Raw genomic sequence first — 15,054 nt, forward strand, 5'->3', positions numbered from 1 at the left:
GAATTAGTGTTTTTGGTTTCCTTGGATTACTACCCAGAAGCAGAATTACTGGGTTCTTCGTTGTCTCTTGTCGTAGCCTTTGTTTTAAAATCAATTTTTGTCTGGTGTAAATATGGCTATCCCGGCTTTTTTTTTTTTTTTTTTCATTTCCATTGTCATAAAATATCTTTTTTCATTCCTTTACTTTCAGTGTGTATATGTCTTTCGATCTGAAGTGAGTATCTTATAGGCAGCATATGTAAGAGTCTTGTTTGCTTTTCCATTCGGTCACCCTATGTCTTTTGATTGGAACATTTAATCCATTTGAATTTAAAGTAATTTTTGGTAGATATGTAGTTATTGCCATTTTATTTTTCATCTTTTTTATCTTTTTTTTCCCCCATTATTTTCTTAAAGAAGTCCCTTTAACATTTCTTGTCATGCTGGTTTGGTGGTGATGAACTCCTTTAGCTTTTTCTTGTCTGGGAACTCTTTATCTGTCCTTCAGTTGTAAATGATAACTTTGCTGAGTAATCTTGGTTGTAGGTCCCTGTTTTTCTCTTTGTGAATATTTCTTGCCAGTCCCTCAGTCCTGCAAAGTTTCTGCTGAGAAATCAGCTGATGGTCTTATGGGAGCTCTCTTATAGGTAACTGCTTTTCTCTTGCAGCTTTTAAGGTTCTCTCTTTATCTATAACCTTTGACATTTTAGTTATGATGTGTCTTGGTGTGGGCCTCTTGAGTTCATCTTGTTTGAGACTCTGTGCTTCCTGAGCTTGTATGTCTATTTCTTTCACCAGATTAGGGAAGTCTTCCATCATTATTTCTTCAAATAGGTTTTCAATTCCTTACACTCTCTCTTCTCCTTCTGGTACCTCTATGATGCAGATGTTGGTACGCTTGATGTTACCCAGAAGCCCCTTAATTTTTGGATTCTTTTTTTTTTTTTTTTACTGTTCTGATCTGGCGTTTTCTGCTACCATATATTTCAAATTGCTGATTCGACCTTCTGCTTCGTCTAATCTATTGTTGATTCCATCTAGTGTATTCTTAATTTCAGCTGTTGTATCCGTCATTTCTGACTGGTTCTTTTTTATGTTTTCTATCACCATTTTTAGGTTTCTTTATGTCTTTGTTGAAGTTCTCATTGAGATTATTGAGTATTTTTATAACCAGTGTTTTGAACTCTGTATCTGGTAGATTGCTTGTCTCCATTTTGTTTAGTTATTTTTCTGGGGCTTTGTCCTGATCTTTCATTTGGAACATGATTCATTGTCTCCTTATTGTCGCTGCCTCCCTGTGTTTGTTTTTACTTATTAGATACAGCTGCTATGTTTCCCAGTCTTGGCGGCTTTATGTAATATGTGTCCTGTGGGGGCCTAGTGGCACAGTCTCCCTGGTCACCTGAGCTAGGTGCTTTAGATGTATCCCTTGTGTAGGTCGTGTGTGTCCTCCTGTCCTCCTGTTGAGTTAAGCCTTAGTAGCTATTGGTGTGTCAATGGGAGGGATTGACCCTCATGCTGATTGGTTGAGAGGGCTGTCTGTGACTACAGTGAAGGAATTGTGCGGGGGCTGAACCTATGGAGCAGGATTCACTTCAGCAGGGCTCTGGTGTCTGCTCAGTCTGCTCTTAATGTGTGCCATTTGTGGAAGTGGTTGGGTAGTATGGTCTGAAGCTGGCCACTGGGTCTGTTGGATCTGGGGCTTCTTGGGAGGCGTTCTGTTGCAGGCCAAGTTCAGCCACTGCCTGTGCCCTGCTCCGGGTCACTTGATATGAGTTAAAAGTGATTTGCAGATGGTTTCCACTTGTGCTAGGTAGGTTTGGATGTGCCTGGAGAAGCTGATTTTCAAATCAAGGTCTGCTGCCACTAGTGTTGGGTTTGGAGCTGCTTAACAAAAGATATGGGGCATGCCAAGGCCAGATGCTGCTTTTTGGGGGCTTGTAAACCTTTGAGAGATTTTAAGAAAGTCCTCAACATGAGCCAAGGCAGGACGTTTGTGTAGAAAAGCCACTGGAAGCGGCTCGTGTGGGACCACAAGTTGAGAGGAGTGAGGTCTCAGGGAATCACCAGGGCGGGGCAAATGGTGTTAGCCAGGTTGAGGAAAAGTCAGATATTTTGGCCACTGTGTCTGCAGGCTGGGTGAGGGGAGAGCTCAACAAAAGAACAGTGGTTTCTGCTTGTACTTCTTTCTGGGAGAATCCTGCCCCTCCAGCTATCACCCTGAAGCCAGACAATTCAGTTCCTCCCCATACGTTCCTGGCACCTTTTGAGCTGATGATGACCCAGCACTGGAGCTCAGAGCAAGGGAGTCCATCAGCAGGTAAGTCCAGGCATGGGCCGTTGAAGAGGTATGCTTAGGACTCAGCGGCCCTCCATCGCAGCCACAATCTCCACTGGTTTTCAGAACCAGAAGTTATGGAGACTTCACTTCCTGTTACCGGAATCTTGGGCTGGGGAGCCTGGTGTGGGGCTGGGACCCCTCGTTCCTCAAGTACCTCCAAAGCTGAGATATCCCTTCCAACTTTTAACTGCCTCATGTGCGCATGACTCCAACCTGTTCTGCGTCTGTGCCCCTCTTATGAGTCTCAAAGTGGCTTCTTCTGCACGTCCTTAGCTGTGGGATTTCTGTTCAGCTAGACTTCAGGTGATTCTCAATGATGGTCATTCTGTAGTTTAGTTGTAATTTTGAGGTAGTTGTGGGAAGAGTCGTGCACAGTGTTTACCTACCTTGCCAGACAATTAATTGGAAGCCCCAGTACAATCCCTTTTTATAAGGGTTTTTTAGTTGGTGTGGAAGAGGGACTCATAAATATAACACGGTATGGTATAAGTGTTGTGATCCATTCAAACTTTTGTATAGTGGATATTTGTAATGTGCTTTTATTACATAGTATAGAGCAGAAAATATGAACTTGGAAGTTAGTTTGTTAACTGTGTGACCTTTGGAGAATTATTTAACCTCTCAGAGCAGTTTCCTCATAAAGAAAACAAATAAAATATCTATTTTAAAGTTTTACTATTAGCGTTAAGTAGGTTAATGTATATTCAGTAGTCAGCACATAGTAGGCCAATATGAAGACTTTTATAAGTTGTGGCAGTATTAATGAAAGAGTTATGTATAACATGTCAGATGAGCATGAAGGAAGAAAACATTAGCTGGGAGATGGGGGCGTGTTCCCCACAGCTGATGAAACACCTGAGCTGGGACTGGAAAGGTTCGCCATAACTTTATTCTTTTGTTTCCTCATTGGGTATCCAGATTTTTCTCTGGGGAACCATTCCTTCTTCAAGATGTGTATGTTTCACCCCCGTGCAGACATGGGCGTTGCTGATATTCTTCCTGTTACTCTAAGATGACTCTCCCATATATCGAAATAAATACTAGAGAAGGCAGGGAAGAGGGATGGCAAGAAGGCAGACCCTTAGCCATGCCAATGAGCCATTTGTTCAACCGAGCATGTGTCCCGTCGATCTCTTGACTTTCCAGTCTGTGAGCCAACACAAACCTTCATTGTCGAAGCCTGTTTCAGTCAAGTTTTCAGTTACTTGTGACTGATCCTCTCCTAACGCCAGGGAATTCTAGATGGAAAAGCTGCATGTGCAAAGGCTCGCAGAGGGGAGATCATGACAGGTTTGGAAATATTACATTGAGAAATAAGGCCAGAAGATGGGTCAGTGCCAGCTTTTCAAGGGCATCGACTTCCATGTTAATGAGTTTGGACTCTAGCCTGTAGGCTGTAGGGAGCAATGGTTTTTGAACAGAGAAGTGACAAGATCAGATTTGCATCTTAGAAATATGACTCTGGCTGTGAAGTTGAGTCTGGAGAGGAGTAGAGGAGGCTGAAAGCAGGGGAGAGAGCTAGGAGATAACTGCAGCAACATGAAGTGAAGACAGTAATAGTGGAGACAGAGAAGTAAAGACCTGGTATAATTTTCTTTCTAGATCCATCTTACTATTATTCACTTACTTAAATGAATTCTTCTTGGCTTTTCATTCTGGGTTCACAGACGCCTCACCAGTCACAGCTGCAGACTGGCAGACAGGGAAACTCTTGGTCTCCAGGTGCACTGCAGAGCCTTCAAAATCTAAGATATGAGACATACAAGCTTCCTAACTTTTAATATTTCCTTGCTGTCCTTCTTCCTACATCATGGTGATGCTCTTCAGCTGGACATTAACAAATGGACAAACCAAGTGTGTGATCATCACAGAGCACAGTCCACTAAGCCAATTTACGTATCTTTCTGAACTCATACATGAGTACCTCGCTTCTTTTTTGTTCAGGCAGGAGATGCCCCAGCAGGGACTACCAAAATACTGTCATAAAATTTATGTTTATTGCTTTTTTTTTTCCTGTATCAGAAAACCTCCAACTAGTTACTGTGGAGTTAATATTCCTTCCCACTTTCCTGAGGTATTTTCAATAGTGGAATATTGGAATTGTATGGGGGTAGAGATAGATAAACATTCGAGGGTTTAGATTTTAAGTAGATACTTTAAAAAGGAAAAAAACAAAAACAAAAAAACCCAGGCCTTCATGTGTAGTCTTTTTGGCATTCTGCTTTCATTTGCTGCAGGAAGATGAATGCTCAATTAAAAGTCTCTTAATAGGACCAGGAAAGAGTTGTGACTCATCTATGGTGTGTTAAGTCTTCTGCTGAACTACGAAGTTGTAGCTGGAACCACGTCGGGTCCTCTAGGGATTTAGACCCGGAAAACCCATTTCCAATCTTGTTCCACCACCACCAATTAAACCCATTCCTACTCCTGACCATGGGTCAATGGGGCAGTAATATCATTTAATTTAAAAAATTTTTAAGTACTGAAAAGGACCTTAAAATGACCTACTCTAGAATTCTTAGTTAATGAGTTCAGTTGGTTTGGCTGAGGCTAAAGATAACAGAAATCATGTCCCAAAATGTGGAGCTAGAACCCCTCCATGCAGGACCTACCACAAAAGATGTGCCTCAGTTCCCCATCTTTAAAGCAGAAATATCTACCTCTAACGGCTGTTCAGGGATTAAATAAATTAATATATTTGAAGCACTTCAAATGCTACTGGCATATATCAAGTGCCAGATTAAGTGTTATCCATGAGGATATGGTTGTTTGGAGCCATATCAGTTTTGCTTTGCTATCAAATTCCGGGATGGATGGGCTGGCTGGCTGAATGCTCAACTGGTAGAACCAATGCAAGTTTGCTGCATTGGGCAGCAGGCACTTAAAGAGTCTGTGAGGGTAAAGGAAGAATGAATATTTCTTATAAATCCATGTGGCTCCAGTCAAGAGTGATCTACATGGAATGGTCTAAAGTCTGGTCCAAAAGAGATGAGCAGATCAAAGCAGAGAAAAGCTGGAGATACTACTGGATTGGTAGAATCTGAGGACAAGAGTACTAGCCAAGATAGAGGCACATTCACCTTGCCTGTAAAACTGCAGGGCAGACACCCTGTGATGGAAGGACAGCCAATGACGCTTGAAAGCATCATAAGAGAGTCCGTTGTAAATATCTGACAACTTCAGAAAGAGTCGATGACAAAGCGACGTGATGCTGTCAGCTAATAAGCAGTTTTCTTTTTACTTTACTCTCTTCTCTAACTTCTCTCAACACTGGGGGTTCAAGGGAAGCCATGAGAAACCTTGTATGACAAATTGGGAAAAGAAGAGGAAGAAGGCTAGGAAAGAGATAAGGGGATCTAATTCCTTCTGAACACAGGTGTTTTTTGTTTGTTTATGGAGCAGTCTGAGCGGGAGGAGGTGAAGACACTAATTTTAATGGAAGATGTGCTGTTACCTGGAACTACACTTTTGAATTGCTGAACTCAGATAGTATTTTGTGACTTGAAGTGATAGAAAACTATTTGTATACTGAAGGAAGACCAACGTTATGAGTCCTGCAGAGGTTCTGGCAGAACTAGCTCCAAAAAAATGGGTCCAAAGGACAATGGGAGACAAAGGTTGCTTTGTGATTACACACCATGAGCTGTGCCTGTTCAACACAGCGGCTACACAATTAGCTGACATCTGTTGAATGCCACCACATGCCAGGCGCTGAACTGGTACTCAGGATATAGCAACAAAGACAAATGTCTAGTATCTTGGGAATTAGATTCTACAGGGAAAAATAGAAGGTGAACCAATATAAAATAATGATTACATAAATAATAGGTCTGGGGTAAATGTTAATAGTTAAACAACATGAGGGTAGGAGAAAAGGGCTGAGGAGAGGGTCAGTGTGGGCGGGAGGAACGGGGAAGTTCTCTTCTGAATTTTTTCTGTTTTTTTCCAAGCACTTGGATGGGACATCATGGGAGGAGTAAGGGGAAGAAAAGAGGGATTGGAATTTTAAAGAGAAGGTACAAAACTGTCACCTAGATTCATGGGAGAGAACATAGAATTGGGAACTGGAGTAGGATTGTCAGACAGTTTTAAGAATCCTCTTGAGAGCCATGGTAGAGATTGCAAGTGACATGAGTGCGCATTTGCGTATGTTTTTCTCCGGGTGAGTTTAATTAAACTGATGCAGGGATAGAGAAAGTGGGGCCCGGCCGGGGAATCGTGCTGGTGGAAAACAGGGGGAGGGACTTGAGCCTCCTGGAAAAGAACCGTGGAATCTAAGTTCGGTAGGAGAGGAAATGTGGACCGGAGGAGCGAAGGCTGGGACTGGTGGCTTGCTGGCCCCTGTGAGGGTTATTAATTGTTTGAGTCACGACCTGAGAGTAAGCTACGCAGAGAGGCGGTGCGGAATGGTGAGAGGATAATGAAATGAAGATTGTGGTGATGGCGAAGTCAGAGTGATGTCTTGAGGGCTGGGTGGCTGAGGTTGAGTGGACAACATCATGGGGAAGGGGGCGGCGGGGTCAAGACACCTCTAAGAAGTCAGAGCAATGAAAGAGCCGTCTCTGTGGCTAATGAAAGTCAGGAATCATGACAAAAGTAATCCTGGAAATTAGTAATGAACCGGGTACTAAAATGGTTAAGAGATAAGGGGGAGTGACTAAGGGCTAGATTAAGAAGGGGTGGTACTGGTAATACAGCCTGGCTGAGTTAAGTTTACAGCTAAGAGTTTCTAGGACAGGAAGAAGACAGTGATCTAGAAATGGCTAAGACATGTAAGAACGGCACCCTACCTCTAGGTTCAGTGGTATGAGGGGTATGAGAGAGAAAGGAACCACTACTTAAGAGAGTTTGTGAGATCCAGTGTCTTCAGCAGAGACTGAAGTTTCAGTGAGAATAACTCAGAGAAGCAGAAGGGAGTGATGATAAAGGGAGGAATTTGCAGACGATGGACCATGAATTCAGAAGACTCGTGGGAAGCAGTGGGAGGTGGGGTCAGATTCGAGGAATTAGAGGGTGATAAAGGATGACCTGGGAGATGCGGCATCCGCCATCGACTGACGTACATATGGAAGTATGGTAAGATAAATACATCTTGATGTCCTGGTTTAGGCTGATTTTGGTGGTGAGAAGCCTGGACAGGAAGGAGTGGAGGTCTTCCTTGGTGAATTCACAACTCTGGGTAGTGTGTCATGGTCAAAAAAAAGTGATAATTTAATCAGATTGAGTGATACTGGCTGGAGTTGATCCTTACACATCAGAAGCAAATAAGTTTCACCATATATATGCCCAACTCCAGTCAATTAGAATAGCTGCCTGGTGCCTTAGGGAAGCGGTACCCAAACTTTTTTGTACCAGGGACCGGTGCTCCTATGAGAATCTAATGCCTGATGATCTGAGGCGGAGCTAAGGTGGTGATGCTGGTGCTGGGGAGTGGCTGCAAGTACAGATGAAACTTTGCTCGTTTGCCAGCTCACTGCTCACCTCCTGCTGTGTAGCCCTGGTTCCTAACAGGCCACAGACTGGTACTGGTCCAAGGCCTGGGGGTTGGTGACCCCTGCCTTAGGGTGAGAAAGGGCTGAGGGTGTATTAATAAGGTCAGCCATGGACACGTGAAGGAGAACCAAGTTTACAAATTGTAAGTAGGCAACCTTTCATTTTTAAGTCTTTTAAAATAGATACAAAAAGGTAAGGGGTTTGCTCAAAATCACAGCATTTAATGAGAATGAGAACCATTCCACCAGGAACACATGAAAACCCTGCTTAGGTAGTCCTCACCATCATATAAATGTCATTTTGTATTTATGTTTAGTTGATGAAGATTAGTAATACAGTTACTGAGTCTTGGCTTTCCCACCATCAATCTGTGGAACCATGGGCTATTTATTTGACTCTGCATCAGTTTGGATTCTCCAAGAAGCAGACACCAAGGTGGGGTTAGATATGACAAAAATTTACTAGGGGAAAATGCCTGTAATGGATAAAGTGATGAGGAACAGGATGAAGAGGGGAGTTAAAGACAAGTCTGACATAGGGAAGAAGAGAGGGGCTCGAAGTGTATGAAAGGAACCCCAAGTTGCAGTGCAGTCGTAAGCAGATTGCCTGACGGATGAGTTCTGCTTCGGGCAGCAGTGGTCCAGCCCTAACAACCCCCCTGCTCTGCTCAGTCATCGGCTGGGAATAACCAACTGGAAGGCATGGCCTTGGGGCATAAGTACTGCGGGTGGGAGGCAGGGAGGGATGGAAAAGTTTGGCAGCTGTCAACCTTCTTTGAAACAAGTCCTCTTACAGCAAAATGAGTGTAGAGACACTATGCCTACCTCAGACTCTAAGTCTCATTTAAAAAGTTTTTATTATTTTTTAAATTGAAATAAAATTCACATAACAGAAAACGAACCATTTTGAAGTCTATGATTCGGTGACATTTAGTACATTCACGATATTGTGCAACTATCTCCTCTGTCTAGTTCCAAAACATTTTCATCACCCCCAAGGGAGACCCTGTACCCATTAAGCGTGACCCCCCATTTCCTCCTCCTCCCACCCCTGGCAGCCACTAACGTACTTTCTGCCTTTATGGATTTACTTATTATGGATCTTTCATATAAGCAGAATCACACAATATGTGATGTTTTATATCTGGCTTTTTTTCAGTTAGCATAATGATTTTGAAGTTCATTCAGACTGAAGCTTACAGGGCTTTGCTCCTTTTACGGTTGAATAATATTCCATTATATGGTTATACCATATTTTATTTAACCATTCCTCCATTGATGGACATTTGAGTTTTTTCTACTTTTTGGCTCTTGTGAATAATGGCCAACATTTGTGTTTGCATATTTTTTGAGTACCCATTTTTACGTCTTTTGGGCATACACCTAAGAGTGGAATCGCTGGGTTTGATGGTAACTATGTTTAACTTTTCTGCAAACACTTAACTGTTCAGAAACCATCAAACTGTTTTCTATAACTCATAAGTCTCATTTTTCTCATATGTAGTGGAAAGCGAATGCGAAAATGCTCATAGAGCACTGAGCACAAACCAGAAGTGAAATCCTCATAAATGACGGTTATTGTTCATAATGAATACAGTATGTGTACCCAACAGACTGACTTCCAAAAAAATGATCTGATAGCTTTATGGTTTTTTTTTTCCCTTTTCCTAAAGAGTGAAAGCATGAAGTTAAGAATATTTTTTTTACTCTTAAAGAGAGATGGACCGTACTTCCACTTGGCTCACTGTGGTTTGTGAAAGTGAAGAGCCCCTCAGGATTAAAAATATAATCACAGCTTGTATCTAAGGGTTTCTCCTGGAGATGAGTTTGTGAGATCTTCTCTCACCAGAACTACACTTTGTGCAAAGAATTCCCTCCTATCAGAGTTGTCCTCAAAATGCCATTTGTGGTTTGTCAGGATGGTCACTGCCTCTCACATCTCACCAAAATTGGGCAGGTTCTCAGAGACTCTCATTTTGACACTTTTTTTTTTTTTTTTTAAGGGGAAGGGAAAGGAAATGTTAGAAGATTTAAAAAATCAGTCATCACTTGGGCCTCTAGGGGAGAAAGGGAGAAGAGAAGCTTAATTGTTCCACAAGTGATTTGAGAAGAGCAAGGCAGGTTTCTCAGTGACTGGTGAGGATTCCTGAGGAAGGTAGTCTGATTCTCCTGTCTGCAGGTATTTAAAGTACAAAAAGCAATCTTAAAAGCATCTCCCCTTGTCCCGGACATAAATCTAAGTGATGACTGATACTATGACGTTATCATGACGACACCAATCGACAGTTTTCCTTTCTATTTTTGTTATTTGTTTTCTGATGGAATTGTTGTGTCCCAAGCAAGATTTGGGACACAGAAGGTCCTCCATGAATGGTTTTTGAATGAACTTCCCCCCCCGATGGTTGTTGCTGCATCTCATGATTACCTGAAGCCTGTTTAGAGTAGCGATGGAATACATGAGCTCCAGTATAGAACCTAGTGGGTTTGAACCCTGGCACTACTACTTAGGAGCTGTATAATTTTGGGCCATTTACTAAGGGCACAAATGAAGATGTCACTTTCTCAAGAGGTTGATGTGAGGAATACATGGGATTCTTCCTGTGACATGCTTGAAGAATGCACAGACCATGACAAGTTAGACTGGTGGTGTTAGCTACTGGCATTATTGTCTGGCTGGCCTTCCTGGCTTTGGTTTTTTTTTTTATTAATTCTTATCTCTCCTAGTAGAAACCATGCTCCTTGAGAGTAGAGACTGTGGTTTAGATATATTCAATACCTACCTAGCAACACACACATATACATACATGCAAATTCTACTTGATCATGAAAAGTGGTGAAATCCAGATTTTGCATAAACCAAAAAGTTTCTAAAATGTGTACAGAGAGAGAAAAATAGAAAACATTTGGCAAACAGCAGTAATCTCTCATTAGAATGTGATTCTCATAAGGGCAGGGTCATTCTCTCCAGCACCAAGAATAGTGCCTGGCACAGAGTAGGCATTTCACAAGTTCTGATGGAATGGCTGAATAGCAATCAACACTAAGAAATGCCAGAAATTCTTCCTGTGTTAATTCGTCTCACAAGACCATGAGGTGGAATTGTCCCTATATTAGTTAAAAATTGAATTGGGCTGCAAGCTGGTGAGAACTGACGATAATGATGTAAACAATAAAGGCTTAATTTTAACACTAATATAAGCAGAAGTCACTGGCTACATTTCAGGGACTCATTATTCAGGACCAAGATCTTTGCAATTCTTTCTGCTTTTCCTGTTGTCCCAAGGTGGTTGCTGCAGTCCAGCCATCATATCTTTGTCATTAATGAGAAAGGAAAACAAAACAAAACAAAACAGGAATACTTTTCTCACCAAGGACAGCCCCCTTTAAGAAGATTTCTTTAAAAACCTTATCTTTTAAAGATTTCTACTTACATTCTATTGGCCACCTCTATTTGCAAGCAAATGGAAAAATAGAGGACTCCTCAGTGTCTTCCTCCTCCCCGACCCCCTCCTCTTCCTTCTTACCTGGCTACAACATTGCCCCATTGCCCCAAGGATAATAAGGTTCGGTTCCGTTGTTAAGAAGGAAGGTGAAACTGGGACTGGGGTAGGTACTAGCAATCTCTGTCAAGGTTTCATTGTATAGAGACCTTAGAAAACTGAGGCTCAGCCCTATGGAGCTCCTTATTGTTTTTTACTGTGATTTTTGAGGGTTTTCTTTATCACATCACACGGTGACTTCGTTGGAGGATCCTCAGGATGACACCCTATTGCTAGTGATTCTCTGAGCAGCCATTGGCTTGCGGAAGCTGTAGATCGAGCAAATGGTTCTACCTCTTCTACTCATTGGTAAGAAGATCCAGGAAGTGCGGAAGTCTGTCTGGCAACCATTGGGGAATATTCTACTCTAGGTTAATTTTTTTCCCCAAGATTGCCTTGCTACACTATATGCATTCTTTTAAGGTATCTGAAACTATTTTGAAGACAAAAAAGGATGTAAATGAGCAATAACGCATACACAAATTCCCCTAAATATATAAATGCATAAATGGTGGCTCTGAGAGTTTATGTAATTAGTTGATGTCACGAACAGTTAGAGATGAGTCAGGACTCCATTCTATATCCCTGTCCTTTCCCCTTTCCCATGGGGTTCTTAACCCTGGCTGCACAGTGGAATCTGCGGAGAGCTTTAAAAATATCGATGCCCAGGTCATGCTCCAGACAAATTATAAATCGGAAGCTCCCGAGGTTGAACCCAGGCATCAATATTTTTAAAAACTCCCCTAGATGACTTTAATGAACATCTAAGGTTGAGGACCGCTACTCTTCAAATTCTCTTAAGCAAAATAATTGAAGTATAGAGCTCTCTACAGAGAGTATTTTTTAAAAGTTATTTTGACTTACCCCAGTGGTTTTCTCATCTGCTTCATTTTCTTCTAGTGGGACAACCAATATGTAAAACAGACACAAATGAAGCTTCTTTCATTAAAGATGGCACATGGTGGTGGGGGTGGGGAGGTCTGCCTCCCCTTTATCACCCTTCGGGCCACCCCATCCATTACAGGTGGTCCTTGTGGCCACCCACAGGACAATAACGGACCTACTTCAGTATATTCCACATAGTAGGTTTTTTAATGATTTAACAGACAACCTGACCATCACAGTAACATGCATGACTGGGAAAAGCCTCAGTCCTATGGGTGACTGTGGTGTGGTCTTCTATTCTTCCGTAGATAAGCTTCGATCTCCATCTTTTTACCTGTGGCTGTTCAGAGGACAAGTTGCTAGAAAGAGCTCTAAGGGTTAATATCAGAAACATACAAGTATTGTGCAAGTTATGCTTTCTCTCAGCTCATGTGTCCTCGTGTGTGTGTGTAAGCGTGTGCGCGCGCGTGTGTGTGTGGATGTATGTGTGTGTTATCCCCCTACCTCTCAGGGTGTAAATAGTCATGAGGATCCAGAAAGCAGAATGCTCAAACTCAAATGTCTATAGAGGCATAAAGCTGAACTTCCGTGTTTAAGTGGATCCTGTGGAGAGCTGTTATATGTTCAAATATCTTCCTAAAGATATTTGTATTAAAAATGGTTTCTTAACTCTGTGTTGGCAAACAAATACACACACACATTTTCTGGGCATAAGAAATTTTAATGAGGTGCCTGGTAAAATAAATAAAATAAAATTTATTTATTTTACTTAACTTTATATTTTAGCTATAGAGACTGTGAGTTGTTTTGTTAGGCGGACCCGGCCAGTGTATTTAGAGCACTGTTACTCAGTTTTGCAATTGGAAGATGAGTATAGATGCATTAGCCTGGAACAAAACATTTCGAGCCCTGACGAAGGCCATTCCTCCTAAGCCACTAAGAATAAATACAGAGTTGATCAGACAATGTGGGGACAGGCAAATTTGCATAGGGGCCAGGGTATCTCCTAGAAGAACAGGATGCAGCATGAATCTCTTTGATGGATTAAGATGGTCCCAAATGATTGGTAGGAAAGAACAACAAAGTCCCAAAAGGGACCACGATTTTTATAAAGGAACAGGGCGAATGAGTGACAGGAATTATCTGATGCCTAGATGTTGCCGTGTGACCAGTGGCAAGATCCTTCATTTCTTTCTCTCATTGCCATTTGGAAGCAGTACTGACCCCTTTAGATGAGCACATCCCCCTAAAATGAACCCTGGTACAATATAGCCATAGGGATATTTTAATAGTTAATTTGGATTGTGATGTTATTTCTACCTTGAAATTGATGAAGCAGGGCAAACAGGTGTCAGAATAAATATTCTTAATTAAATGAAGATGTGCCTTCCAAATATATTCGCTTCTGACTAATACTGCAATAGGTATCATAGGTACTGTGAAGATGATACAAGTCCCTGTTATCACAGAGCCGGAAGCGCAGTCATGGGTAGGAGAGGATGAAGTTGGAGTAGATGGTGTGATGGTGCAGTGAGCTTAGCAGGGCAGATGAAACAGAGTTAAATAACTGTAACTCAAGGCAGAATGAAAACTGCCAGAGTCACATTCACACCATGCTGTGGATGCTCAGTGAAGAAAAAGGCCCATGTGGTTGGACTCAGTTTCCCAGCATTTGAAATCGCCTATAAAAATTTCATAATGAAGTAACCTGGCAGGTGGGTTGCAGAGTTAAGGAGAGAAGAAGGAGTGAGTGTCTGAGGGTTGATAAATACCACCCAGGTTTTCCCTCCCCGAGTCTGCAGCCAACTGAAGAGAAGATGCAGGATCAGCTTTGTGACTGATGAAGCTGGTGTAGGGGCAGCGTTGGTGTCTGTGCCTCAGTGGAGTTCCGTAAGACTAGCTTTTACGACTTAAATTTACCCACTGAGCTGAAGGCCAAGGCAGCAGCTGCTGTCCTAGTTGCTGTCCTGCTCTGTGTCACCAACAGTGGGTTTCTTACAGTGACAGAGGTGCTTCTTCTTATCTATCTATCTGTCTGTCTGTCTATCTATCTATCTATCTATCTATCTATCTATTTATTTATTTATTTGGCAAGGCGACCTTTGGTTGACCTCACAGATTGCAAGGACCCTGTCAGCTTACAATCCCTTATTTTTTATTTTTATGCCTACAGCACCTGGTCTTCCTAGGTGGTCTCCCATCCAAGTACTAACCAGGCCTCACCCTGCTTAGCTTCTGAGATCAGATGGGATTGGGCTTGTTCAGGGTGTCGTGGACGTAGGCTACGGAGGTGCATCTTAAAAAAGACAATTCTGAAAAACAGATGACAGAAAGGGCTAAGCCACCCTGGCCCAGTGTCTTTGCCTGTTTTTGTTAATTCCCGTCTGGCCTTCTGCAGGAACCACATGAAGAGAGAAGAGAGGCCAGCATTTTTACTCTAATTGAAGTTTTCTCATGGAAATATAAGGAGAGTAGGATGGAGATTCTCTTCAACCCTTTCACAAACTTTTCATCCCAAAGCAAGGGAGCAATTAGACCTTCATTACTTAATTGTGCTCAAAGAGCAGTTTTGACCCCCACCTCACAATTTTACTAAAGTCAGCCTTTGCCATTTATCTGTTGCCTGTCGTGGCAACTTCTCAAATATCCAGTAGTTCCCCCTTATCCGCCGGTTCACTTTTCATGGTTTCAGTTATCTGCATTCAAATGGGGTCTGAAAGTATTAAATGGAAAATTCAGATATAAAGCTATAAATTGCATGCTGATCATAAGCTATAAATTGCATGCCGTTCTGAGTACCTCACTGTATTTCGTCACA

At 42.1% G+C, this 15,054-nt stretch overlaps 1 pseudogene; it reads right to left on the minus strand.

Annotated features, from left to right (window-relative positions):
* Positions 1-14,400: 14,400 nt before the first annotated feature.
* On the minus strand, positions 14,401-14,519 carry LOC111743990 (annotated as a pseudogene).
* Positions 14,520-15,054: the final 535 nt, after the last annotated feature.

The sequence above is a fragment of the Pteropus vampyrus genome, unplaced genomic scaffold (assembly GCF_000151845.1).
Source record: "Pteropus vampyrus isolate Shadow unplaced genomic scaffold, Pvam_2.0 Scaffold5, whole genome shotgun sequence".
In the NCBI taxonomy this organism is placed as follows: domain Eukaryota; kingdom Metazoa; phylum Chordata; class Mammalia; order Chiroptera; family Pteropodidae; genus Pteropus; species Pteropus vampyrus.